This window comes from Diceros bicornis, chromosome 16, assembly GCF_020826845.1.
Source record: "Diceros bicornis minor isolate mBicDic1 chromosome 16, mDicBic1.mat.cur, whole genome shotgun sequence".
In the NCBI taxonomy this organism is placed as follows: Eukaryota; Metazoa; Chordata; class Mammalia; order Perissodactyla; family Rhinocerotidae; genus Diceros; species Diceros bicornis.
In genome coordinates this window covers 3,990,849-4,017,765 of record NC_080755.1, presented here as the reverse complement: position 1 = coordinate 4,017,765, position 26,917 = coordinate 3,990,849, and the positions used below count along the sequence as shown (strand labels likewise).

General features: G+C 40.7%; 1 long non-coding RNA gene across 1 annotated transcript in view; it reads right to left on the bottom strand.

Annotated features, from left to right (window-relative positions):
* Positions 1-8,520: 8,520 nt before the first annotated feature.
* LOC131415238 (uncharacterized) overlaps positions 8,521-26,917 on the bottom strand; it is a 63,856-nt gene continuing 45,459 nt past the window's right edge. The window contains exon 3 of the long non-coding RNA XR_009222381.1: positions 8,521-8,646. This is a non-coding gene — a long non-coding RNA (uncharacterized LOC131415238). The remainder of the gene's footprint in view (positions 8,647-26,917) is intronic.

Genomic DNA, 26,917 nt, shown 5'->3' with positions numbered 1-26,917 from the left:
ACTTAGACACATACACAGGAAAAGAGGTAAAATGAGGAGGGAAAAGAATACGTTCCAAGTAAGGGAACACGACAAAAGCCCAGAAAAGAAACTAAATGAAACAGAAATGAGCAACCTACCCAACAGAGAGTTCAAACAAAGAGTGTTAAGGATGCTCACTGATCTTGGGAGAAGAATGGATGAACTCAGTGAGAATGTCAACAAAGAAATGGAAGCTATAAAAAAGAACCAATCAGAAATGAAGAATACAACACTGGAAATGAAAAATTCAGTAGAGGGACTCAAAAGCAGAGTAGAGGATACAGAAGAACAGATCAGCGAGCTGGATGAAAGACTAGAAGAAATACCCAAGCTGAACAGATAAAAGAAAAAAGAATTAAAAAGAGTGAGGACAGTCTAAGGGACCTCTGGGACAACATCAAGCACACTAACGTCCATGTTATAGGTGTCCCAGAAGGAGAGGAGTGAGACAAAGGGGCAAAGAAACCATTTGAAGAAATAATAGCTGAAAACTTCCCTAATCTGAGGAAGGAAACAGACATCCAGGTACAGGAAGCACAGAGAGCACCAAACAAGATAAACCCAAAGAGGCCCACACCAAGACACATCATAATTAAAATGTCCAGAATTAAAGATAAAGAGAGAATCCGAAAAGCCACAAGAGAAAGATAAGTTATATACAAAGGAAACCCCATAAGGCTATCAGCTGACTTCTCAGCAGAAACCTTACAGGCTAGAAGAGAGTGGCATGATATATTTAAAGTGATAAAGGAAAAAGCCAATGGCCAAGAATACTCTCCCCAGCAATGTTATCATTCAAAATGGAAGGAGAGATAAAAAGTTTCTCAGACAAGCAAAAATTAAAGGAGTTTGTCACCAAGAAACCAGTTCTACAAGAAATGCTAAAGGGATTTATCTAAGGGGGAAAGAGAAGACCACAAATAGGAAAAATTATCTATTTCCATGGTGAGAGGGTAACAGATACAAATGCACAAAAAAGAGGTTAGATATGATATCCAAACATAAAATGTGAGATGAGGGGAGTTAAAGAGTAGGGCTTTCAGATAGAGGTCAAACAAAAGAGACCATCAGCTTAATATAGACTGCTATATACATAGGTTACTGCATACGAACCACAAGGTAATCACAAACCAGAAACCCATAATAAATACAAAAAACTAAGAGAAAAGAACCCAAACATAATACTAAAGAAAGCAATCAAACCACAAGGGAAGACAGCAAACAAAGAGGAAAGGAACAGAGCAGAACTACTAAAACACCAAGAAAAAAAAAAGTTTAAAAATGTCAGTAAGTACGTACTTATCAATAGCTACTTTAAATGTCAATGGACTAAATGCTCCAATTAAAAGGCATAGGGTGGCTGATTGGATGAACAAACAAGACCCACATATATGTTGCATACAGGAGACACACTTCAGACCTAAAGACACTCACAAACTGAAAGTGAAGGGATGGAAAAAGATACTCCATGCAAATGGCAATGAAAAGAAAGCTGGGTTAGCAGTACTCATATTAGACAAAATAGACTTTAAGACAAAAACTGTAACAAGAAACAAAGAAGGGCACTACATAATGATCAAAGGAACAATCCAACAAGAGGATATAAAACTTGTAAATATCTATTCACCCAACGTAGGAGCACCTAAATATATAAAGCAATTGTTAACAGACATAAAAGGAGAAATAGGCAGTAACACAATAATAGCAGGGGACTTTAACACTCCACTTACACCAAAGGATAGATCATCCAAACAGAAGATCAATAAGGAAACATTGGCCTTAAATGACACACTAGAACTGATGGACCTAGTGGATATATACAGAACATTGCATCCAAAAACCAAAGAATACACATTCTTTTCAAATGCACATGGAACATTCTCCAGGATTGATCACATATTAGGCCACAAGTCTCCATAAATTTAAGATTGAAATAATACCAAGCAACTTTAAACATCTGACCACAAGGGTATGAAACTAGAAATCAACTATAGGAAGAAAATCAGAAAAGCCACAAATATGTGGAGATTAAACAAAATGCTACTGAACAACAATTGGGTCAATGAAGAAATCAAAGGAGGAATCAAAAGATACCAGGAGACAAATGAAAATGAAAATACGACATTCCAGAATTTATGGGATACAGCAAAAGCAGTTTTAAGAGGGAAGTTTATAGCACTGCAGGCCTATCTCAACAAACAAGAAAAATCTCAAATAACCTAACAGCACTCCTAAAGGAACTGCAAAAAGAAGAACAAACAAAGACCAAAATCAGTAGAAGAAGGGAAATAATAAAAATCAGAGCAGAAATAAATGAAATAGAGACTAAAAAAAAATAGAAAAAAATTAATAAAACCAAGAGCTGGTTCTTTGAAAAGATAAACAAAATTGACAAACCGTTAGCTAACTCACCAAGAAAAAAAGCGAGAAGGCTCAAATAAATAAAATCAGAAATGAAGAGGAGAAATTACAATGGAGACCTCAGAAATACAAAAGATTATGAGAATATTATGAAAAGCTATATGCCAACAAATTGGATAATCAAGAAGAAAGGGACAAATTCTTAGAATCATACAACCTTCCGAAACTGAATCAAGAAGAAATAGAGAATTTGAATAGACCAATCACCAGTAAGGGGATCGAAACAGTAATCAAAAACCTCCCCCAAAATAAAAGTCCATGACCAGAGGGCTTCCCTGGTGAATTCTACCAAACATTCAAAGAAGACTTAATACCTATCCTTCTCAAACTCTTCCAAAAAATTGAAGAGGAGGGGAAGCTCCCTAACTCATTCTACGAAGCCAACATTACCCTGATACCAAAACCAGACAAGGACAACACAAAAAAAAGAAAATTACAGGCCAATATCACTGATGAACATCAATGCAAAAATCCTCAACAAAATACTAGCAAATCGCATACAACAATAAATGAAAAAATTATACACCATGATCAGGTGAGAATTATTCCAGGGATGCAGGGATGGTTCAACATCTGCAAATCAATCAATGTGATACACCACATTAATAAAATGAAGAATAAAAATCACATGATCATCTCAATAGATGCAGAGAAAGCATTTGACAAGATATAGCATCCATTTATGATAAAAACTCTGAATAAAATGGGTATAGAAGGAAAGTACCTCAACATAATAAAGGCCATATATGACAAACCCACAGCTAATATCATCCTCAATGGTGAAAAGCTGAAAGCTATCCCTCTAAGAACAGGAACCAGACAAGGATGCCCACTCTCACCACTCCTGTTTAACATAGTATTGGAAGTCCTAGCCAGAGCAATCAGGCAAGAAAAAGAAATAAAATGGATCCAAATTGGAAAGGAAGAAGTGAAACTGTCACTGTTAGCAGATGACATGATTTTATATATAGAAAACTCTAAAGAATCCACCAAAAAAAACTTTCAGAATTAATAAATGAGTACAGTAAAGTTGAAGGATACAAAATCAACATACAAAAATCAGCTGCATTTCTATACAATAACAGTGAAGCAGCAGAGAGAGAAATTAAGAATACAATCCCATTTACAACTGCAACAAAAAGAATAAAATACGTAGGAATAAATTTAACCAAAGAGGTGAAAGAGCTGTACACTGAAAACTATAAAATACTGTTGAAAGAAATTGAAGAAGGCACAAAGAAATGGAAAGATATTCCAAGCTCTTGGATTGGAAGAATTAACATAGTTAAGATGTCCACGCTTCCTAGAGCAATCTATAGATTCAGTGCAATCCCTATCAAAGTCCCAACAACATTTTTCACAGAAATAGAACAAAGAATCCTAAAATTTATATGGAACAAGAAAAGACCCCGATTAGCCAAAGTAATCCTGAGAAAAAAGAACAAAGTTGGAGGTATCACACTCCCTGATTTCAAAATATACTACAAAGCTATAGTAATCAAAAGAGCATGGTACTGGCACAAAAACAGACACACAGATCTATGGAACAGAATCGAGAGCCCAGAAATAAACCCACACATCTATGGACAGCTAATTTTCGACAAAGGAGCCAAGAACATACAACGGAGAAATGCAAGTCTCTTCAACAAAAAGCCACATGCAAAAAAAATGAAAGTAGACCATTATCTTACACCATACACAAAAATTAACTCCAAATGGATTAAAGACTTGAATGTAAGACCAGAAACCATGAAAATTCTAGAAGAAAACATAGGCAGTACGCTCTTCGACATTGGTGTCAGCAACATATTTTCAAGGACCATGTCAGACCAGGCAAGAGAAACAATAGAAAAAATAAACAAATGGGACTACATCAAACTGAAAAGCTTCTGCAGAGTGAAGGAAACCATCAATAAAACGAAAAGACAACTTAACAACTGGGAGAAGATATTTGCAAACCATATATCTGATAAGGGGTTAATCTCCAAAATACATAAAGAACTCATACATGTCAACAACAAAAATACTAACAACCCAATTAAAAAATGGGCAAAAGATCTGAACAGACATTTCTCCAAAGAAGATATACAAATGGCCAATAGGCACATGAAAAGATGTTCAACATCATTAACTATCAGGGAAATGCAAATCAAAACTACAATGAGATATCACCTCACTCCTGTCAGAATGGCTATAGTTAACAAGACAGGAAACAACATGTGTTGGAAAGGACGTGGGGAGAAGAGAACTCTCATACATTGCTGGTGGGAGTGCACACCAGTGCAATGTAGATTCCTCAAAAAATTAAGGATAGAACTACCATATGACCCAGCTATTCCGCTGCTGGGTATTTATCCAAAGAACATGAACACATGTGTAAAGATATATGCACCCTTGTGTTCATTGCAGCGTTATTCACAGTCACCAAGACTTGGTAGCAGCCTAAGTGCCCATCAAGGGACGAATGGGTAAAGAAGATGTGGTATATATGCACAATGGAATACTACTTAAGAAATGATGAAATCCAGCCATTTGTGACAACATGGATGGACATTGAGGATATTATGCTAAGTGAAATAAGTCAGAGGGAGAAGGTCAAATACCGTATGATCTCACTCATAAGTAGAAGATAAAAACAACAAACAAACACATAGAGACAGAGATTGGATTGGTAGTTACCAGAAGGGAGGAGGAGAAGGAGGAGGGGGAAAGGGATGATTAGGCACATGTGTGTAGTGACGGATTGTAATTAGTATTTGGGTGGTGAACATGATGTAATTTGGCAGAAATAGAAGTATAATGATGTATGCCTGAAATTCATACAATGCAACAAACCAATCTTACTGCAATAAAAAAATTAATTAATTTAAAAAAATGGACACTGTTTCCATGAATTGGCTGTTGCAAATAATGCTGCAATGAACATGGAGATGCAGACGTCTCTTCAAGATAGTGATTTTGTTTCCTTCAGATATATTACCACAAGTAGGATTGCGTTTCCCAATGATTCTGATGTACAATAAAGTTTGAAGACCACTGATCTAGACATAAAATAAGCATTTGTCTATTGCATGAATAAGAGAGTGAAGGAAGAAAAGGAGAATTTGCCTTAGTCACTGACCAGTCAGAGTAAGAACTCCATACCTCAGAACCTTACTGGAGAAGTCTGAAGAGCCTTGCAGGCTGGACAAGGTAAAGAGGAAATCTCTCTCAGGTAGGAGCTTTTCCTATGACGTGGCTGAACTAAGCAAGCCATGGAAATGCAAGTCTAGATGGCTGCACTGAAGTGGTTAGTCTCTCCAAATATCGCACTTGGTTTAACAAGGTTTCCTCTTTACTTAGGATTAGGTAGCTGACAGTCAAAGCCTGTGTTCTTTATTAATTATCTTTTGGGGATTTATAGTTTCCCTTTCCTAGGTCCCAGGATCTTTCAGTTCTAGAAAATGATGACCCTGTCAGTTATGAGGTATGAGCCCACTGCTTGATATTAGAAGTGATCACAAATACAGGCTCCTCCTAAGAGGCAGCAGGGGCACCTGCGACTGAGGGAGACTAAGTGCTGAAGTCTGCACTGAGTCCAAAACCCAAGAAGCTCCCGAGCTTCTCTCTGCCCACTCCCCACTCCTGCACCTTGCTCACTGCATATCATTCTATCACACCAGGAAGAAGAGGTCAGAACAGGTCAGAGCAGGTTTCAGAGAGGATGGGGAAGGCTGAAAGAAGAGCCCAGAAGTGACAGAAATGTTTGAGAAAGAGATAAAGTAGATGAGGCAACAAAGCCATGAGCACCGGGATTCATTGCATGCTTGGCTCTCATGCCAGCAGTGGATCCCTCTTACAGAGTGCTATTCTAAAAGGTAAAACTCAATGGAATCCACAAGAAGAGCTTTCTCAGCTATATTGCGGTACAGCTATGCTCACGGTCACAGTGCCACCATTTTGAAGGTCTTGCCGAGTGGAACCCGAAGACCTTGCCACCCACAGTTGTGATGTTGGGCAAGTCACTTTCCTCTCTGGACCTCAGAGTTGGGACCAACAGTTCTCACCACATTTTTTCAGATCTACAATTCTTCCACTAATTCTCAACCATAAGCCTTCTTTATAAGGTAACAGGACAAGAGAACTCCCTGTGCAGGCATCAAGGCCAGAGTCCTGGGAAAATTTGAGAACAGGACATTTTGGCTTCAGTTCCATCCATCTCTGTCACCCTGCTCTTTAGTCTCCACTGGCCTCGGACCAAGCTCTGAGTGTCATCATGCTGGGATGACCTCCCAATCCTATGCCTCAGGTGTCTTGTAGCCATTAGGGCTTATTAGTGACACAATCTGCCTGGGGGAGAGCTGCTCACCCAAATATCACTCCCTCTGGGACCAAGAGATCAATGATGAAGAGACTCTTGCCCTGTGCTAATGGGCTGATGGGAGAGAGCATTTTGCCTTTGGCCTTCTGACTACAGGATCCCACATCTATGAGCTAATCCATCAGTCAGCTAATGGAAGGGCATATCCTGGGTAAGGACCGTAAGACACGTGGGGCGGGTAGCCTCATACCTTGCCTCTTTATGAGCAAAGCAAGCACTGCTAGATATTACGTGTATGTCTGGTTTCCAAGAGATGGCTGGCACTTAGGCCTACTGCAGGAGGGCTGTCTGAGGCCATTTAAGTGCAAGCATGTTTTTCACTTGGTTTTTGTCAGGATGCCAGAGAGCCACCAAAATCTTCAGGAGTCACCTTTGTGTATTCTTTCCTGGCCTTTCTGATGAGGAAGGATGTGACTCCACACTCTGATCCTCAGGAGGAAGACATCTTAGACTGCTCCGTGTTAACCTGAGTGCGTGTCTGCTTTGGAGGGTCAAGGGATGCCTGAGACACGAGAGCCATTCGTGATGCCTTTCTCTTCAGAGGGATCCAGAGCAGCACTACGGAAGCCTGCATTTCTATTTCAAATTACAACCTTTGGCACACTGTCACCAACGCTTATTACTTTTTTCTTTGAAACCGTTCTAAATTCTGAAGTTCTTTGCTCAGATGCTTTGTCTCACTCAGTGTCTGTAGCTGTGAGGGTGCCTTTCAGACAAGACATTTAGAAAACAATTGACATACAACTGCTGTGGCCATAAGACATGGAAATAGCAGCCACACAAAAGAGGAACATGTGATCAAATGTGTCTTAAAAGATGGGTAAAGGCAGCCTTCCACTTGTTGAACAGAACAGTATGGATGGTTCTTTCATTGTATTAGTTCATTTGTCCTGTTCCTAAAAATTTCTTATGAAAAACTGTAAATTAGTTCATTCTATCAATATTCTTTAATTGCAGGAAAGAGTACAGGCTTTTGAGGCAGCCTGCCCAAGCTCAAATCCTGCCCCCATTGCTTGGAAGAGATACTTAATCTTCCTGTGCTTCAATTTCCTCATTAAAAATTACGTTTGAATTTATTGTATTTAGAAGACAATAAAGTTGGAATTTCAAATTAGTGGAGGAAATTATGCCAAAGAAAAAAAAAATGACGCCAAAATAATCAGTTAACTATTTGGGTAATATATTTGAGTGTTACATGTTCAAAAAAAAAAAAGAAAGAAAGAAAGAATAGAATAGAAGACTGATTCAAGAAAATATATTTGGAACATAATTATAAAGGAGATATTTAATAGATTTGATGATGTAAAAAATTAACTTTATCAAAAAATAAAATAGGAAGGCAAACAGTAAGCAGGAGGAAAATAACCCTTTCAATATCAACGTAGAACAGATGGTTGCTGTCCTTGTGGAAAGAGCTTTTAAAACCAGTAAGAAAAATGAACACTCCAAAAGAAAACAGACAAAAAACATGAACAAGAAATTCACAGTAGAGGGGACACAAGTGAAAACTAAATCTGTGATAAAAATTCAGTTGCAAAAAAAATTAGAAAATGCAAATTAAAAATAAAAATGAGATGTCACTTTGTATCTAGCTAATTTGATATCTGCAAAGAACAATAATAACCTATGTTGGTAAAGTTTTGGGAAAACAGGCATGCCCATACATGGCTGATAGGAGCACAAATTTAGTAAAGAAACACTTCAACTTTAGTACAATTTCAACAGATATTTATTGAGCACATATGATCATGAGCCAGGCACCAGGTCGGGCTGGAGGGCATAACAGTCAACAAGACTGTGAACGATCCTGGACTGCTTGGAGCCTTCAACCCAGTTGCAGGAAGCTGGAGGGAAGGAGAAAAAGTATTTAGAGAGGATAATTAAAATATGTCTAGTGTACACTAGTACTAACGATATGACAATATTCAGATGTCACAGTCTGGACAGCCCCTGCCTGCACCGCTGCAGACTTCTGGCGGAATATCCATCCACCTCCGCCCTCATCCCCCTCCACGGACTTCCCTCAGGTTTTTGGAGGGGAAGTCCTAGGAGGTTTTTTTACAGAAAAAACCTGTCACTATCCTTCCATTTCCATCTCCTTGTTGTTCTCCTCATCCCCTAAGTTAGTTGAGCAGGTACTTCACCATTGCCATAGCTACAGTGGCTCACGGCATTCTCTCTGACGCCCTCAAAGCCATAAAACAGAAGCAAGCGCTTTCCTCTATTCAGGTCTTCCTCCCCAGAGGAACTGTGCCCTGTTCTACAAAGACTTCTGTACTCATAAAGAATCTGACGCTGGCTTCTTCCCAGGATTAACCCTAGAGAAATTACAGAAGCTAGAAGGAATTATGGACTCCAGGATCTTTTAAAAAGTGAGAAAATCTCTTGGGCAACTGAAAGTTGTTTTGGGCTGATGTATGTTGGGGGCAGGGGACTGGAGACAGCAGTGAGGCGATGGGGTAAAGGAAGAATTAGGTTCTACTCTCACTTCTTCCTTGAGATGTCCTGAGACAAACCTTGCCTGCTCCTTCTCCAACAAGCCAGCAGCAACCGTCCAGGTCACTGGTATCAACAGGGCACTGCTGGGGTGACAAATTGATGAAAAAAGAGAAAACATGGGAAAAAGACAACTCACAGCTGGAATTCTAGACAATGGTAACTTGATGAGAGCACGGGTTGGAGGAGTGAGGGAGACCAAAAGGACATGCTCAAATACTTATTAGCTAGTGGGGAAAAAAAGATATCGTTGAGTTTTTAAAAAATCAGTAGAAGTAAATAATCATGAACAGTTTTAGGTTAAGGACACATAAGGACAACAATAGAATATTTAGCTTTTAAACCATCAGAAAAAAACTCATTTATCAAATGAAAAATAGGAAAGGAGAAAAAAACAAAATACAGAAAATGAAATGGAGTACAAGAAACAGAATGGAAGAAACAATTCCTAATGTTATAGTACTCAATAAATATAAATGGGTTAAGGTCATATATTAAAAGAAGTTTTTAGGTTGATTTAATGAAAACAAAGTTTGCAGTACATTGTCTGAGAGAATGCTTAAAACAAAAAAGACAGAAAAATGATGAAAAAAGTTAAAACAGGCAAATTTGAAGCAAAATAAATCTCAATATTTGACAATAGAAATGAAAAATCTAAAACATCAAAAGGGACAAAGGGGTGTCTGGTAAGTGGAACAACAGAACAAAAAGATACAACATGCATACACACACATACCTACACACATAGTCTCAAACTACGTCAAGCAACACGGACAGAACATCAAGAAGATATAGATAAAGCAACAATTTTGGTTTTCAAGGAGAGCAGAAAGACTATTTAAAAAGATATTGGCCAGGGCCGGCCCCGTGGCTTAGCGGTTAAGTGCGCGCGCTCCGCTGCTGGCAGCCCGGTTCGGATCCTGGGTGCGCACCGATACACCGCTTGTCAGGCCGTGCTGAGGCCGCGTCCCACATACAGCAACTAGAAGGATGTGCAATTATGACATACAACTATCTACTGGGGTTTGGGGAAGAAAAAAAAGAGGAGGATTGGCAATAGATGTTAGCTCAGAGCCAGTCTTCCTCAGCAAAAAGAGAAGGATTAGCACGGATGTTAGCTCAGGGCTGATCTCCCTCACACACACAAAAAAAAAGATATTGGCCAAAAAATTTCCCAAACTGTGAAAACATCAAGCTACAAATTCAAGAAGTGCTAAGGACCCCCAGAATAAATACAAAGACACATCTCAAAGTGTTGAAAACGAAGATCAAGAGAAAATCTTTAAACCATCTAGAGAAAAAATAATATATATTATCTTCAAATAAACAACAGTAAGACCAACCCCTCATTTCCCAATGGAAATGAAGGAAGCCAGAGAAAATGTAATGTCACCACAAAGTGCTGAAAGAAAATTGTGCCATCTAGAATACTCTCTTCAGTGGGAATATCCTATCTAGATCAAAGAGAAATGGACAAAAGATTTAAACAGACCCTTCACAACAGAAGATACATAAATGGTGAATAGCACAAGAAAAAATGTTCTATGTCATTGGTCATCAGGAAAATGAAAATTAAAACCATCACGAGATACTACCACACACTGCCAGAATAGCTAGTTATATATTTTTAATGTCAAAACTAAGTGTGTTGAGGTTGCAGAACAACTGAAACTCTCATTAATTTTTGGTGGGACTATAAAATGACACAACCACTTCAGGAAAAGTTCTGGCAGGCATTTTTTTTTTTAATAAAACTAAACATACAACCATGTCCCAGCCATTTCATTTCTAGAGAAATGAAAACATGTGTTCACCAAAAGACTTAGATAAGAATGTTCATAGCAGCTTTATTCATAAAAGCCAAAAACTGAAAACAGCCCAAGTATCCAATAATAAGAGAATAGAAAAACAAGCTGGTAAATTCATACGATGGAATACCACTGTACAATAAAAAATAACTAATTTTTACTGATACTTGCAACACTATGGATTAATTTCAAAAAATATGCTGTGTGAATACACATACACATACACAATGATTCCATAATTAAGATTTTTTTTCACTGTGGATAAGTTTTGTCCATTTGGAAGTTCATATAAATGGAGTCATCAAAAAATGCTGTAAATAAGTTGAACCCCATTCAAAGATATGCATACTGAAGTATTTATGAGGAAGTATACTGACGTCTACAATTTATTTTAAAATGCATCCAAAATGAGAGATTAATGTATTGATAGAGGGATGGATAGATGGGTAGATATGTGAAAAAATAAGTAGAATGTTAATAGTAGGATCCAGGTGGTGGTTATATAGGTGTTTACTATAAAATTTTTAAAACTTTTCTGTACATGGGAAAATTTTTATAATAAAACACTGGACAAAAATACACAAGACTCTCATGGAGAAAATTGTTAAACTTTACTAAAAGTCATAGAAGATTTTATTGCTAAATGGAGAGACATTCCATGCTTTGTTGTGAGATGATATATTATAAAGATGTAAATTCTCCCCCAAATTAATCTACAAATTAATGTAATCAATAAAAGTTCCCATTCTATTTTTTAACTCAACAAACTTAGATTAAACTTTACATGAAAGAATACATATCCAAGAATAAATAACTCAACTTTGAAAAAGAAGAATAAAGAGTAAGAACTTGTCTAGCAGATTTCTTAAAATATTATAAAGCCATAGTAATAATAACATGCAATATTGGTAGAAGAATAGACAAATTGGCCAAAAAGAGAGCTTAGAGACAGATCCATATACATCAATGGGATCATCTTAGAGGACAGATGTGGCCTCACAGATCTGCTGGGAAGGGATGAGTCGTTTAGTGGATGGTGCTTGGAAACTGGCTCACTAAATGGGGAAATGGAAAGTGGAACCTTGCCTAATATCACATAAAAATGAATACCAGGGGCCAGCCCAGTGGCGTAGTGGTTAAGTTCGCATGCTCCACTTTGGCGGCCCAGGGTTATCAGGGTTGGATCCCAGGCATGCACCTACACACCGCATATCAAGCCATGCTGTGGCAGGCGTCCCACATATAAAGTAGAGGAAGATGGGCACGGATGTTAGCCCAGGGCCAATCTTCCTCAGCAAAAAGAGGAGGATTGGCAACAGATGCTAGCTCGGGGCTAATCTTCCTCACCAAAAACAAAGGAAAAAAAAGAACACCAGAGGGATTACATGTAAAATTTAAAGACTCGGTGTTATCAGAAGACCTTGCAATACACTATTTTGTGACCTAAGGACAGGGAAGAACTTGTTATACAACTTCAAAGCTTCAAACATGTGCACCCAGGACTCTCTATTTCCCCATCTTCCTGCTCCGCCCCAGCACGGTGACAGACTTCTCCCCAATCACATCAGCTCCTGAAAGCAGATACCAGAGGGTCAGATGCCTATCGTTTCAATCATCAGACAGAGTTGCAGTTTATAATCAGCTAAAACATCTGCCATATCCTATATATTTTCTAAAAAACAGAATAACAACAGTATATGAAAATCCTAATATTATATTTAAAAAATCACTGAAGAGCAGACACTAAAATGTAAGTTACAGAAACAACAGACCTGTTTTGGTGGTAAGATTATGCATTGTTTTCACCTGCACGCTTTTATATATTTGACAAATTTTCTACATTGAGCAATAGTACCTTTGTAATTAAAGTGAAAAACTTGTTTCCCCAAATGGGCCAGATGAAAAGGGAACATTGCTTTGAGTGAGTGTGTGACCACATTGCTCTAGAGGAAAAAAGAAGGAGTTGGTAGGCTGTGCCCACAAAGAGAGACACACTGGGTGTAAACTTTTTTGTGTGCTCCATGCTTGAGGACATCATGCAGAACACTCACTAAGTGATATGACTTGTTGACCCTGAAATTATATCTACTGGGAGTGCAAGAGATTATATCTACTGGGACTACCTGAAAGTGTGCACTTTTATTTTTAAAGTCTAGCAAATGCCTATTGTGTGTGTGTATACACACACACACACACACACGTTCACCCCTCTGGATTCAGGCAAGTCTGTGAAACTGTCCTGGTGGTCTGTCAATTTTGAGCGTTGTGGAGGGGCTTCTGTTTCTATTTTCACCAGCATCTCATTCAACCAGTTTGCTCCTAACTGGGGGAAAAGGGGACTTGGTTCACTGAACTGAGAACATTTCTCTACTTAGACTACTTTTTCAGGATCTTCCTCCTTACTAAATACATTTATATGTTTCTATTGAAAATATTGTCAACTTTTGATTTTGAACTCTAAGATGTCATGTTTTAAAAGGTCCTTATTACCAGATGTGAAATCTGATGAGCAACTTTTAAATTGGTGATGATATGATGAGTATTGGTATAAAATATGCACCACGCTAAGGATGAGGCCCATCAGCTCTGGAAGTTGGGTGAATGAAAATCAGCCTATACACTGATGAGAATATTTTAATTAATGGCTTTGGTTTTTACTTTGGATTGGTATCCTTAGGAATCTGCATTTTAGAAGTGGAGTGTAAACAGATGCTTTGTCTATGCAGAGAGGTGAAGAGAGCTAGGAGCACAAGTGCACTTGCAGCTTTAGGACACTTTGACAAGATGGAGTATGTCTCTATACTAATCAGGCATGTGTTTAGCATCTGTCTTTTTTTTTTTAAAGATTTTATTTATTTATTTTTCCCCCAAAGCCCCAGTAGATAGTTGTATGTCATGGTTGCACATCCTTCTAGTTGCTGTATGTGGGACGCGGTCTCAGCATGGCCAGAGAAGCGGTGCGTCGGTGCGTGCCCGAGATCTGAACCCGGGCCACCAGCAGCAGAGCGCACGCACTTAACCGCTAAACCATGGGGCCGGCCCCAGCATGTGTTTTAAAACGAGCACTGTACTAGACTCTGGAGTTTCAGGAACAACCTTAGCCTCCCTTTATCTCTTCCCTCCCTCCTCCTCTCCCTTCCTTACTCCATGTCTCTCTTCTTTCTCACCTTTGCAATTATTTAACTAAGAAACTTCTCTGTGCATAGAAATCTGCTCCCCATTTTACCTGTTTTGAGATATAAGGAATGATTCTTTCCCTTTCTTCCAGGAACATGGACTCTAACTAAAGTGCAACGTGCACACACACATGAAAAGTCAAAACCCAATATAAAAACTTGATGGCATTAAATTACAAAACAGAAAAGATGTTACAAGATAGTGGTATAAAATAGATGGAAATGAAATAGATGGTCTATAGACAGCCTAAAGAAAAGATCACTTTTTGCTGAGGAAGTCTTTTCACTCTCTAGCCAGTTGAACAAATGAGCATTGTGGAGCAACTAGAAAGAGACAGAGAAATTGTGTTTACTTGAAATGAATCACACTGAATGCTCAGGCGACATTAGGCCGTCAATGGAGTTCAAAAGAAGGTTTCCTGCAAGGTGGAGGTGGGCAGGAAGGACATGGTCTCCAGAAGGCGTGTGGTTGGGCTGGGAAAGAAGCATCGCAGTCTGACTGGGACAGTGGTTCCTGCAGGGACGTGTGGAAGAAAGGCAGGTTTCCATCTGCCTCCTTTGTCCCAGCGATGTGAATTAAGACAGAATTTGGACAGGCCCAGAGGAGTCCGCTGGAACAACTCATTTAAAATACGGCATCAGAGCACACCTGACACGCAGTGTTTCCAGAGTGTTCACGACTGGCTTCTTCCCTGGACCCAACTCACTCAGCCATCAGAATTAAGGGGAAAATAAGTCCTATAGGGATCTATGTCTGGAGCATGACGAATGAGGCCAAGTCTATTTCATTGAGTGTCTGCTGGATTCAAGGTTTAAACAGATCCAATCACCAAATCCATGTTTTAATCTAATCATTTGCTTTGCATCATTCTTCCATAGTTGATGCAAATTGAACGCAACAATTAGCTAACAAGAAGTATGGGACAATATATTTTCTCCATGACTGTCCCTTAAATCTTTTATTCTAGGAAACTTAAGGGTAGTTTCTGGAAGCTGTTAAGCAACAATGGCTGCCTAAAGAAGCTTTCCATTTTTTAAAATCTCCCTAGTGTCCTATCTGACCCATTCATCTAAATACAACAAAGCAGTCCTACATAAAGTGTCTAATTTTTTTAAATGAATTTTAGAGGAGTCATATAAAAATTATCTAGAGACTCAGAATATTTTATGGTCTTTAGGTAAACTGAAAAATCAGCAAGCACAAAAATATTATTGGAAGTTTTCTGAATTACATAGGAGCCACTGAATACCAATAAGTGGCTGTCAAAGTAGACGTGTAAGAAGATACGGCTGGGGCCGGCCCCGTGGCTTAGAGGTTAAGTGTGCGCGCTCCGCTACTGGTGGCCCGGGTTCGGATCCCGGGCGCGCACCGACGCACCACTTCTCCGGCCATGCTGAGGCCGCGTCCCACATACAGCAACTAGAAGGATGTGCAACTATGACGTACAACTATCTACTGGGGCTTTGGGGGAAGAAAAAAAGGAGGAGGATTGGCAATAGATGTTAACTCAGAGCCGGTCTTCCTCAGCAAAAAGAGGAGGATTAGCACGGATGTTAGCTCAGGGCTGATCTTCCTCAAAAAAAAAAAAAAAGATACAGCTGCTTCACAGAAAGAGAAGAGCATGAACTTGTGATTAGACGGGGGACGTTGAGACTCTGTCCCAGCCTGCACTGACGGAACTTCCCACATACAGTCCAGTTCCTCAGGGTTGGAATGGCAAGTGCCTCACCCATGGAAGATCCTGCCACCACTCAGTCTTTCTGCTGAGTCTGATACAACCTCAGAAGCTTTATCAACACAGTGCATCAACAGGCAGTACCTATTTATAAGAGCTGTTACCTGAGATAGACTCTATTTGCATTCCCGACATAGATTAACCTGACATAGATGGCATTCCGAGCCTGGTGTTATTCATTTCTTCATTCATACAACATCTGACAAATATCCGCAGAGGACCCACTAAGTGCTGGGGATTCAGAAGTGAAGAAGAAAGACACAGTACCTCCCCCCTGGAAACTTACATTCTAATATAAGAATTCCATGTTATTCTCAACATACACACATAATTGCAAATGAAATACTGTCTACTATTTAAAAGTACAGACTGTGTGGACAACATGCTGACAGGACTGAGGGGTGTCAGGAGAGTTATTAGGCTGAATCGTATAAAGTTGCCATTTTTGTAGTCAAGAATGGTCAAATATCAGCGATTTCATACAGTTCAACCTATTATTTAACAAGTTGATCAGGGAGTGCCCTTCTGAGGGGTGGCACTTGAGCTGATTACCCACAATAGGAAGAGGCAGGCATGCAAAAACCTGGAATGGAGCTCTCCAAGCAAAAGAAAAACAAATGTGAAGGCACCGATGCAGGAATACACAGAGTTGAGGGACTGAGAGGGAGCAAATGGCTGAGTCACAGAGAACCAAAGAGAGACTGATCTGGTAGGAGGCATGGCTGAAGACACGGACAGAGGCTGAGGAAAGGAGGCCAAGGTCTTAGGGAAGGAGGACAGACTTTCCTCTAGTTGCATTTGAGGTTTTAAGCAGGGGAGTCATATGACCTGATAGAAGCAAATTTTACAAGACTGCTCTGGCTGCTATATGGGCAATAGGTAAGAAAGGGTGGAAGCAGGAAGACAGTTCAGAAGGATACTGCAGAAGTCCAGGCAAGGGGAGACAGTGGCTTGAGCTAGGATGACAGCTGAGAGGCAGCTGAACATGGCTGTATTCCAGATACGTTTTGAAGGTGGAGCTGACCAGCCTCGTGGTAATAATAGTTACAACAGTAATAATCATAAGCAAAGTCCGCCAACAATTATTGTCTGTAGAATACTTGCTATGTGTCAGGCCTATTGCCAAGCATTTTGCACACACTCTTTATTTTAATTCACACAAAAAGTCTATAAAGTATATACTATTATTATCCACGTTCTGCAGAAGAGAAAACAGCTCAGAAAAGTGAAATAGCTTGTTCAAGAACATATGGCCACTAAGTGCTGAAACTGGAATTCAAAATAAATGGATCTGATTCCCAAGGCAGAGTTCCAGAATACTCTAAGTGCTCCACTCCTACCACAGAGTGGTAAGCATATGTAAGGGATGCGTAAGCAGAGAGAATGAGGTCAGGGAAATTTCCATACAAGGCATTCCAGAAGTGAAGAGGAGACCGGGAAAGGACAGTAGAGGTGGGACATAAAATGAAAGAAGAGCTTTAGTCAACGAGTGCCAGCAACACACCCACACTGCTCTGCCCCCCACGTGCGTATACCCCTCATTCAGATACAGCCTCTCACTCTGGCCTCGGCTGGTCCGTTTTCTGTAAGGCTATAAGACTTAAACATACCCAGATATGATATTTGGTCTCTTCCCTAGTTTCAGCAGTTTGCAGGAAGCCATACTAAATTTTAAATGAAGACCACAATCACCAACAATGACATCCTGGAATACATGCAGTTGACTTGCCTTTAAATCCCTTTTTGCCCCTTCACAGTTCCAGTGGATTGGACCCAGGAGCATTCTGGATGAGTATGTTCCTTCATTCAATGGGAAGAATATTTTGAGTTTGAGTTTGCAAGAAGAGTTATAAACAGGAAAAAAGACCACTTGAAATGGGTAGTATAGTTGCAAAGCTAGTGGAGCCAAGTTATCAAACAGAACACTGATAAAGAGCAAGGCTCTTTTTTATTAGATGTTTTAGGACTTGGGAGGGAGAGACAGGGCTACAAATCAGGCACTGCCTGATCAACACAGCTGCGGGTGAATTTGCAGGAAGTTTATACCTGTGTACAGTAAGGAGAGGACTGGAAGCGTCCTCTCCCTGTCACTTTATAGTTTCATCTTTGAATTCAAAGGACACATTATAATCTGCTTTTCATAATCCATCACTGGATTCTCTCCTGGGTGAGTTACTCATTGTCACCTTCTCTGTCCTTTTCAGGAGCTGACAGTAGGACCTGGCTTGTGGGGAGACCAAGTGTGTGTTAGTACCTGAGCATACGCACCTGACTGCATCCCATAAGCAAAGTAACACATCAGGACATTTCTCTCCTTTGAGTAATCAACCTCTTTTTCCTTCAGTAAGAATGACACTCGAGTTATAGTCATATATAACTAAATATAGCCCTTCTTTTAGCATTTATTTGCAAGCCAAGTGCCTCTCTGTTGGGACTAGAGAGAACTGCCTTGTTAAATTGCTTCTCTGTCGGTGTTTCTGATAAAGTTTAGTTAATACGAAAAATAATGTGATTACCAAACATTATCTTCCTATTAAGGCTCCAGTTTCCATGTTTTACATGCTCACATCAGACAGCAAAATTAATTCATTCACAGCATTCAAAAGTCTGGGAACTTCACAAGTCAAGGGTCATGGAAAACCTGGGAAAACCTTGATTATAATGAAATGTTAACAGCTAATTATACACCTGAACAGGAAAGATCAATATGCTACTGCAGAGCCTCATTCTCTAATTGCCTACTGGAGCAGCAAAACATGTCGTAAATGAAAAAGGTGGCACGTAACCATGATAGGGGATTGTTGCTTCTGAAAGCAACCTGGAGGCAGAAGGCAGCAAGGGTTGTTGAGCAGTGGGGGTTTTTACCTCTGTTGTCCTGCTTGGGCAAGTCACTCACCACTCGATGTCAACTTCTTTGTGTCTAAGAACGAAGAGTCAACTTGGTGGTCACAACCATCAGTTACAGTCGTATTGCAGCAAGATGTTCACCTTTTATTTTCCAGGCTATAGGAGCTTGCTAATCATGTGGCTTCTCTTTCAGTTGTCTGTGATGTTTATATAATCAAAATGAACATTTTAAGTCTGAATCCATAAAAGGATATGCCTTCTCTCATTTGAAAAAGTATTGAAATGGAGGTGGCACGAGGACGCTAATCTCAAATCAAGCCTCTTCACACAGGTGATTGAGCCCAGTTTGCCTCACGCTTTTCTAAGGGTGGGTGCAGAATGCAGAGAGAGCCCTGCAGCAGCTGTGGTTCGTTCATCGTCACAGGCCCCTGCCTTCAGTCCTGGAGTCAGCTCTGATATGTCATGACAGAAAGGCATGAGGCTGTGGTAAATGTCTACTGCTTCTAATTGAAAGATGCTACTTTCTTCACAATGCTTAGCTTATTTCGAAGTCTCTGAATACAATGGACATTCCAATAAAGCTTGCATGGGTGGGTCTGTACAGCACATCACCAGAATCACCCCAGGCCTCAGTTCTAGGTGGAAGTCTGTATTATCAGTCAGGGTAGGCTCAAATTTTGACAACCCTCAAATCTCAGTGTGTGTACCCACCAAGAGTTTATTTCTTACTCCTATCCCAGTCCCATGTATGTCAGCAGTCGGGCTCCACCATCCCTGAGGACAGGGCTTCTCAAACTCAGCACTATTGACATTTTGCACTGAATCATTCTTTGTCTTAGGGGGCCATCCCATGCACTGTAGGATGTTTAGTGGTATCTCTGGCCTTGACTCGCTAGACTCCAGTAGCACCCCTTAGTTATGACAACCTGAAATATCTCCAAATATTGTCAAGTGTCACCTGGTGGTCAAAACCACCTCCTGTCCTCTCATCTCCTACCTCCCTCACCCTTGGGAGTCCTCCACTAGATCCTCTACATTTAGCTAGCAAATAAAAGAAAAGAGAGAAGACCCATCCACTCATAGATGTCTGGCCCTGAGGTGACACTCCCTCTCGGGCTCACATTTCACTGGTGAGAAATAATCACATGTCCCCATCAAGGATCCTGGGAAATATTTTCTAGCCGAATGCTCAGGAAGAAAAGGATTAGTGAAATCTGACGTGAACTGAAAACTGATGAGTGCTAGCTGTCTCCGCCACAAGCTGTTTGCTAGAGAGAAATGCAGACAGGAAGGGGCCCATGGGGCAGCGAGAAGTTACTAACAGACAGGCGCTCCCAGGCTTTCTCTGCGCCTTGGTCCCTGTTCATTCAGTTCCTTCCCCTCCCTGTCCCTTTCAAAAAGGTTTCCATCATGGCCAACTGGTTTCTTTGTCTTCCTAGATGCAGAATTGAGGGAACAGAAAAAGAAAAGGCTAGAAAAAGAAGATAGGCAGTCCAGGACTGTGGGAGAAGGGTTAGGCTGAGCTTTGAAGAAGGAGCTTTTCAGGAAATGTGAGAAAGAGGGGTGGGAGGACCACGATACAAGAAGAAAGCAGATGTGAGAGAAAAGAGGAATTTTAAAAAGTGTACGCTTCACGACATTTGACAAATATAATTACACATTTCATTTATGTTGAAATACTCTTTAGTTGCTGAACTTGACCACAATACCTCATGAATATGCCTTCAATAGAGTTGCAAATAATTAGGGTTCAGATGTACATAGATAGTGAAAGAGTTCTATTAGCAGCAATAAAAACAGGGAAAGCTTGGTCTGTGATTGGAAACAAGTATGCATTTTCCTGCAGTTACTGGGTCCAAAGGAAACCAAGCATGTGGTAACCAGCATGTGTGGGTCTACGTTAGAAGGTGAAGTCAAGTTTTAGTGGCCAAGACGGAGAAGTGTACAGAATCTAGGAGGTCAAGAAAGCTAATGTTTCTCAAACTTTAAGATGCATCTGATATGAATCTTATTAAAAGGAAGCTTGTGATTCATTGTGTCTGAGATGGATCCTGAGGTTCTGCATTTCTAATGAGCTCCTGGATGATGCTGATGCTGCTGGTCTGTGGACTACAATTTGGGTAGCAAAGAAGTAGTAAGACAGTATGTATTTGGAATATATGCATGAGGTTGATCTTGGGCAAAAAAGTAGACTCAGAAACTCATATGCCTTTCAGAACTGGAAGGTATCTTTGTTCTTGACACAATTTCTGTCTGTGTTAGAGGTGGTTCCAAGGTTTACGAACATCTGAGCCTCAGGGTATCTAAAGGTGGGAGGGAAGGGGCACTGGGTACAGAGTCTCCAGGTAGGCTGCAGAACACTGTACAGCAACAGAGCGTTTTTATGAATAAGTGCTGAAATGAAGTGTTCTCACATTTCCTCTTTCCCAGCAACCAGTAAGTGTCACAGTCCTTATAGCGAGATGGTACTGCTGCTGACCAAGTCTCTCTGCCTCCAGCCACTGTGACTTGAGTCCCCACTAACCCATGTGTGAGACCCTGACGATATAACTCGCACTTGGTACTGCTAGACCTCTCCCTCGAATTCTTGCGTTGCTGTGGCCGGAACCTTTGAAAATTTGCCATTGAGGGAAAAAATGTGCGCTCCATCTCTAATATCTTTATCCATCGAAAAGGATTCCTAATAGAGTTTTTAATAGCTATTTGCTCAGGTTAATCCTTCCTCTATTAGTAAAAGCATTAGTGCCAAATTCTATTTAATTCCAAAACAATTATAAAATAAACATTGATATCCTTGGAATGTTTCCTCAAATGTACTCTGAAATTGTCCCTATTCAGAACTATTACTAACATGCTAGCTCTTTATTTGCCTTTCAGTATCAGGGGTGATATTGCTATTTCCTCATCTGATGCTAAAAACTGATTCATTTGTGGTGATGATAAATTGCAATTATCTTTGCCTATATGTGCTCACTGTTACGCAAATTTCCCTCTCATTTTCAGGCAGTGACAACTGCCTGGACAACCCAGATGACATAATATTATTGCCACTTACCAGTATTGAATAATGTTAAAAATATGTCTTGTAAAATCAACAGAATAGTAAAAATAAAATCTTAGAAAGTCCTATTGAAAAATAGAAATTCAACACAAAGGTGATTTGTAAGAAAGGAAAGGTGGCCCCAGTAGAAGTGATTAGAAACTTTGGAAGCAGAACTCCCTTTTCTGCTCTGACAGTGATCCCTCCAGGCTCCAAGGCAGTCACCCAGACAGGTGGAGACAGAGTTACTTATATTCCAAAGATTCAGACAGCTACAGAAGGGGCAGAAGCATACAGAAATTTTTGTTAAATCATTTAGCTTTTCCTCATTTCTCCTTTGATTGCCTTGGAAAATACATATTTGCGGTGGTCCTGGGTCTCCCACTTTGGATTTATAGAAAAGGTTTGGGCTTAAGAGATGTTCCCCATTTCTGTGCATAAGGGAAATCACAGAGAATCAAGCTCGTGTTGGTTTAATCAGTACTTAGAAAACCTAGGTTTTGTGGACAGTTGTAGTATTATCGAAAGTTGGAGGTCTATCTATCAAGTCACACTGATACTTTTGCCAGCTATCTACTTCCATGTTAACAACATTCAATGAACACTTTAGGATAAAGGCATCTAGATCTATAATGATTATTAAAACAAGCTCTTAGATTTTTTAACCAATTTTGATATTATCATAGAGAAATAATTTGTTTTTAAAATTTAAAAAATCCTTAGTTATTTAGATCCCTAGTAAGAAAAATCAATCCCAGGATTTTGTAATAGCTTTAGTTTTCGTTCGCATAAATACAATTTAATTTTTTTAAAAAGTATCATGCCTTGATTTGTTTGCAAAATGCACAAAAGGAGAGAGTAACATTGAGACATTTTATCAGGACAAAATTAGAATCAAGGCAATCTCTTTGATTAATATAAATAAAGGTATAAGCTCTCCAACTTTTGGACAGATTCCCTTTTTGTAAGAGGTAAAACCGAGAGGAATTTACATGCTACCAGGTGCCCCTCAAGACGTTCCAGTTTAATTCCAGATCTCTGCAGGAAATTTGGGGTTTTGATTACCAAAGCTTTTCCCTATCCAATACTAGATAGATAAATAAAGGAAGGAAGGGAAGAAGGGAGGAAGGGAAGGAAGAAAGGAAGAGAAACAAAAGAAAGATGAGATAGACAGACAGACAGACATGCATGCATATATAAGTTTTTCAATTTCAGCAAGTTTGAGAAGGGCTGCATGGAGGGGGAAAGACAAACAATTCTGAAAACCATGGGCTTGATGGGTCTTTTGTGATTACATTTTAATGATGGTCCCTTCTAGTGTTTTCCATTTATTTCAATCCACAATCTTTCCCATTCAATTTCAGAAAGCCATCTAATAACAATAAATAAAACATCTCTATGTTTAATGTTAATACCCTTCACTCTCTTAATTCTGGGCCTCACCTTCTTCAGTAAGAAGTTGGGAACTGATCTCGACAATTCTGTGTTGGGTTTGAAGCTATAGATGGAGAGAAGAGAAGTTAAAACTTAATTCATATCTTTAAAATGCCCACAGCTCCCACGGTCTTGAATAGCTTGGCCTCTCAGTGCTCTGCGTGGGAGAGCGGGAGGGAGGCGCGGGCGGAGACATGCCTCTGACCCTCTCTGATAAGCTCCCAGCCTGAGTCAGGCAAGGGCAGAGAGTCGTTTTCAGACGTTGGCATCCTGATGTAGAACATTATGAAATATTTATTGCGTTTTTATGGTGCTTTTCTGGATAGTAAGGGAGTAACCTCAAGGAGTACACAATCCAAGGAGAGATACATAAAATATTTAACTTTTTTTTTTAAACAACTAACTCAAAGAAAAAAAATTTAAAGGAAACTTTTCTCTAATGCTATTCATGAGTCTCTTATTTCTTCTAGCTGATTCCAGATGACTTTTTCAGCGAGTGCTTCTTAAACAACTGCACTGCACGTGGCCCCGCGAGGCTCCACGGGGCTGTGAGCCCGCAGGAGGTGCAGATCTCTTCCTTGAGGGCCAGGGGGTCTCCCCAAAGCTCTATCTTGATCAAGTCATCTTGAGTCTTTGTGGCCCTTCTGCACGTAGGATAAAAATCTGAATTCTGTTATTAACCTGGCCTAAAAGAACCTGGATGATGGATCCACGTCACCTCTTCAGAATCCATTCCCACCCCAGACTCTCCACTCTGACCCACGGAAAGCTTCCTGCAGGTCTCCCAAATCCCATTGCACTGTGTCCTGAGCCCTCGTCTTTGCCAGGAAGCTTCCTTCTCCACCAGTCGTCCCTTGTCACACGCTCAGGTCACACTGTCCCTCACCTGCAGCACTCAGTGTGGCATCTATCACCTGACCTAACGGCCAGCTTGCTTGACTGTCTCTAACAGGGCACTTCTTGAGGGACAAAGCTTGCTGCCTCTCCAGTGTGCAGCCCCCACGCTGACATCTCAGCACAGAATCGGCACACCGTCTGCACTTGGCAAGAGCTTGTTGGGTTGAAGAGAGGAGTTCATTAGCTTTGCCAATTTTCCCACTGATGGCGGGCATTCTCGGGCAGTGGGAAAGGGCATTGGGTCTGGAGTCAGGAGACCTGAGCTCAGGCTCATCCCGCTCACAAGCCTGTGATTAACTCGCAAGTCAACCTCTCTGAGTCCATTTTCCCAGTCTTTAACATAGGCCTGGCAACAGTAACACCCAGTTGTGAGAACTGAATAAATCCAAAAGCACTTTAAATCTGTAACAGATTACCTATAAGGCCTTTGATCTGCACAGACGAGAAGCCTATCAGAGCAAAGGTTATGCTCTGCTTTCTCTCTAGGACTGCTCTGAGCCCAGAGGATTGCGTTCAGTGGTATTGGCCCCTGATCCCAGATCTCTCAGGGAGGATGGCATTCTTGTCCCTCTAAGATCCCTTGTAGGGCATATAAAAATAGGAGAAACAGTTGTGCCATATTTAAAAGGGACAATATCGCATTTGCTATCTGGAAGACAAACCCACGAGAACATCCGGTCCCTATTCACCCCATCTACCCTGTACCTGTTAGGCCAGCAGGCTTGGAGCTCTGAAGCCAGCAGCTACAGCGAGTTTGCTCCAAGCCAGGCATTGTTTGTACAGTGGATTATTTCCTTATTCAGACAGAAATCATATAGGCCTAAGCAATAAAGATTTACAGTGAAGGTTTGAAATCTTCTTATGGATTTGAACAGGATTGGAAAAGGAATGAGAACAGGAACAAGAAATATCTTTTCTTGAGTTTGTTTTGTTTTGTTTTTTGTTTTTTTGCTGAGGAAGATTTGCTGAGCTAACATCTGTTACCGATCTTCCTCTTTTCTTTGCTTGAGGAAGATTAGCCCTGAGCTAACATCTGTGGCCAGCCTTCGTCTATTTTTTATGTGGGTCGCTGCCACAGCATGGCTGACAAGTGGTGTAGGTCTCTGCCTGGGGTCCAAACCTGTGAACCTGGGCTGCCTAAGCGGAGCACGCCGGACTTAACCAGTAGTCCCTGGGGCCTGCCCCTCTTGAGTTTGTTTTGAGGTCCAGATTTTGGGATATGCACCAAGATGGTGATCACGCTGCCTTTCCTCTGAAAAAAATGAATTCTCACATACATGTGGGAATAGCAAGAAAAAATAAGAAATAATCTAGCTTTGGTTGAAAATTAGGAGAGAAACCACTCACCGTCTTTCTACTCAGAATGAGTCCACATCATGATTAGCACAGTCAGTGTGCATTACTTTTAGAAGACTGGAACTGACATTTTTGGCTGCAAATCAGGCAATCTACTCTTCACCAACCCAGTCTGGGTCTTGGAGGGCTTGTCTGGTTGGGTGAGTCTCAGTGGGAAAAGAACCTTGTTCAACCTAAGTCATCAGTGCATTATAACTGGGTTGTCAACCCCTTGGGTGTCCTGGCAGCTCTGTACCAAGACTGGGAGGAACAGACTGCATTCTGTCTGAAGCAGCATTGTCAAGCGAGAATTCCCAGGTCCAGACAGCCTTGACCGCCGTGTAAATGCCTCTTGGAAGAGAGCTGACTCCAGAAGCAGCCATCAGCCCAAACCTTGCTGACAGGAAATCCTACATTATTTCTTCTTGATAATGACACTCTCCTTTATGCAAATCTTTCAGTAGAGGTAATCACTGTCACTCTCTGCCCTAATCTTATACCCTGGAGTCTCAAAATTTTTATTTTGTATCCATATTGCCAAATTTCCCTTTCAAATGGGGCATGTTTATGAGCCCTCAGATTCCCCAATTACGCCCATTTCTAGCCTCTTAATAGGCACGGGCCCCAGGCTGGGTGGGGAATGGCTCCCCGGTGGACTGCACAGCATCTCACAACCGCTCCTCCCAGAAAGCCCAGCCCCTCCGCTGAGAAGTGATCCTTCCCCCACTCAGGAAGCCAGTTTGTACATCTGGCAACAAAGCCTTGATGAGCACTCGGAGATAGTCTGAGTCTGAACATACTCAGGGACTCAGCATGAGAACTGTTCACCCCTCCCCAACCCAGACAACACGTTACTTGTGCCAGACTCCGAGGGGGAAATAACGGCAATTTATTCTGGAGGAGAAAGTGAGATTAAACTCTTTCCTCTTTTTCCTTTAAAATTGGTTTCCTTTTTCTCTTCCTTTTCCCTCCCTCCCTCCCTCCTCTCATTTCTTCTCGCCCTTCCTTCCTTCTTTTCTGTCTCTTCCTTCTCATTTCTTCCTTCCTTTAAACAGCAGAGCCCTTAACTTCAATAAAATTGTATTTTGCAACTAAATATGTGAAATGATTCAATGTAACTGCTCTGATGAATGCAGTGAGTGGCACCTGCTCAGGTCCCCTCCCTTCCTGTTGCCCCCAATACAGGGTCCTTACCACACGTGCTCAGACATGCACGCATACACACACATGTGCACACACCTATACACACGTGTGCACAAACCCACATGGACCCAAATACCTGTACACACATGTGCACACACCCACAGGAGCACACATACGTGTGCACACATACACACTTGAAGGGG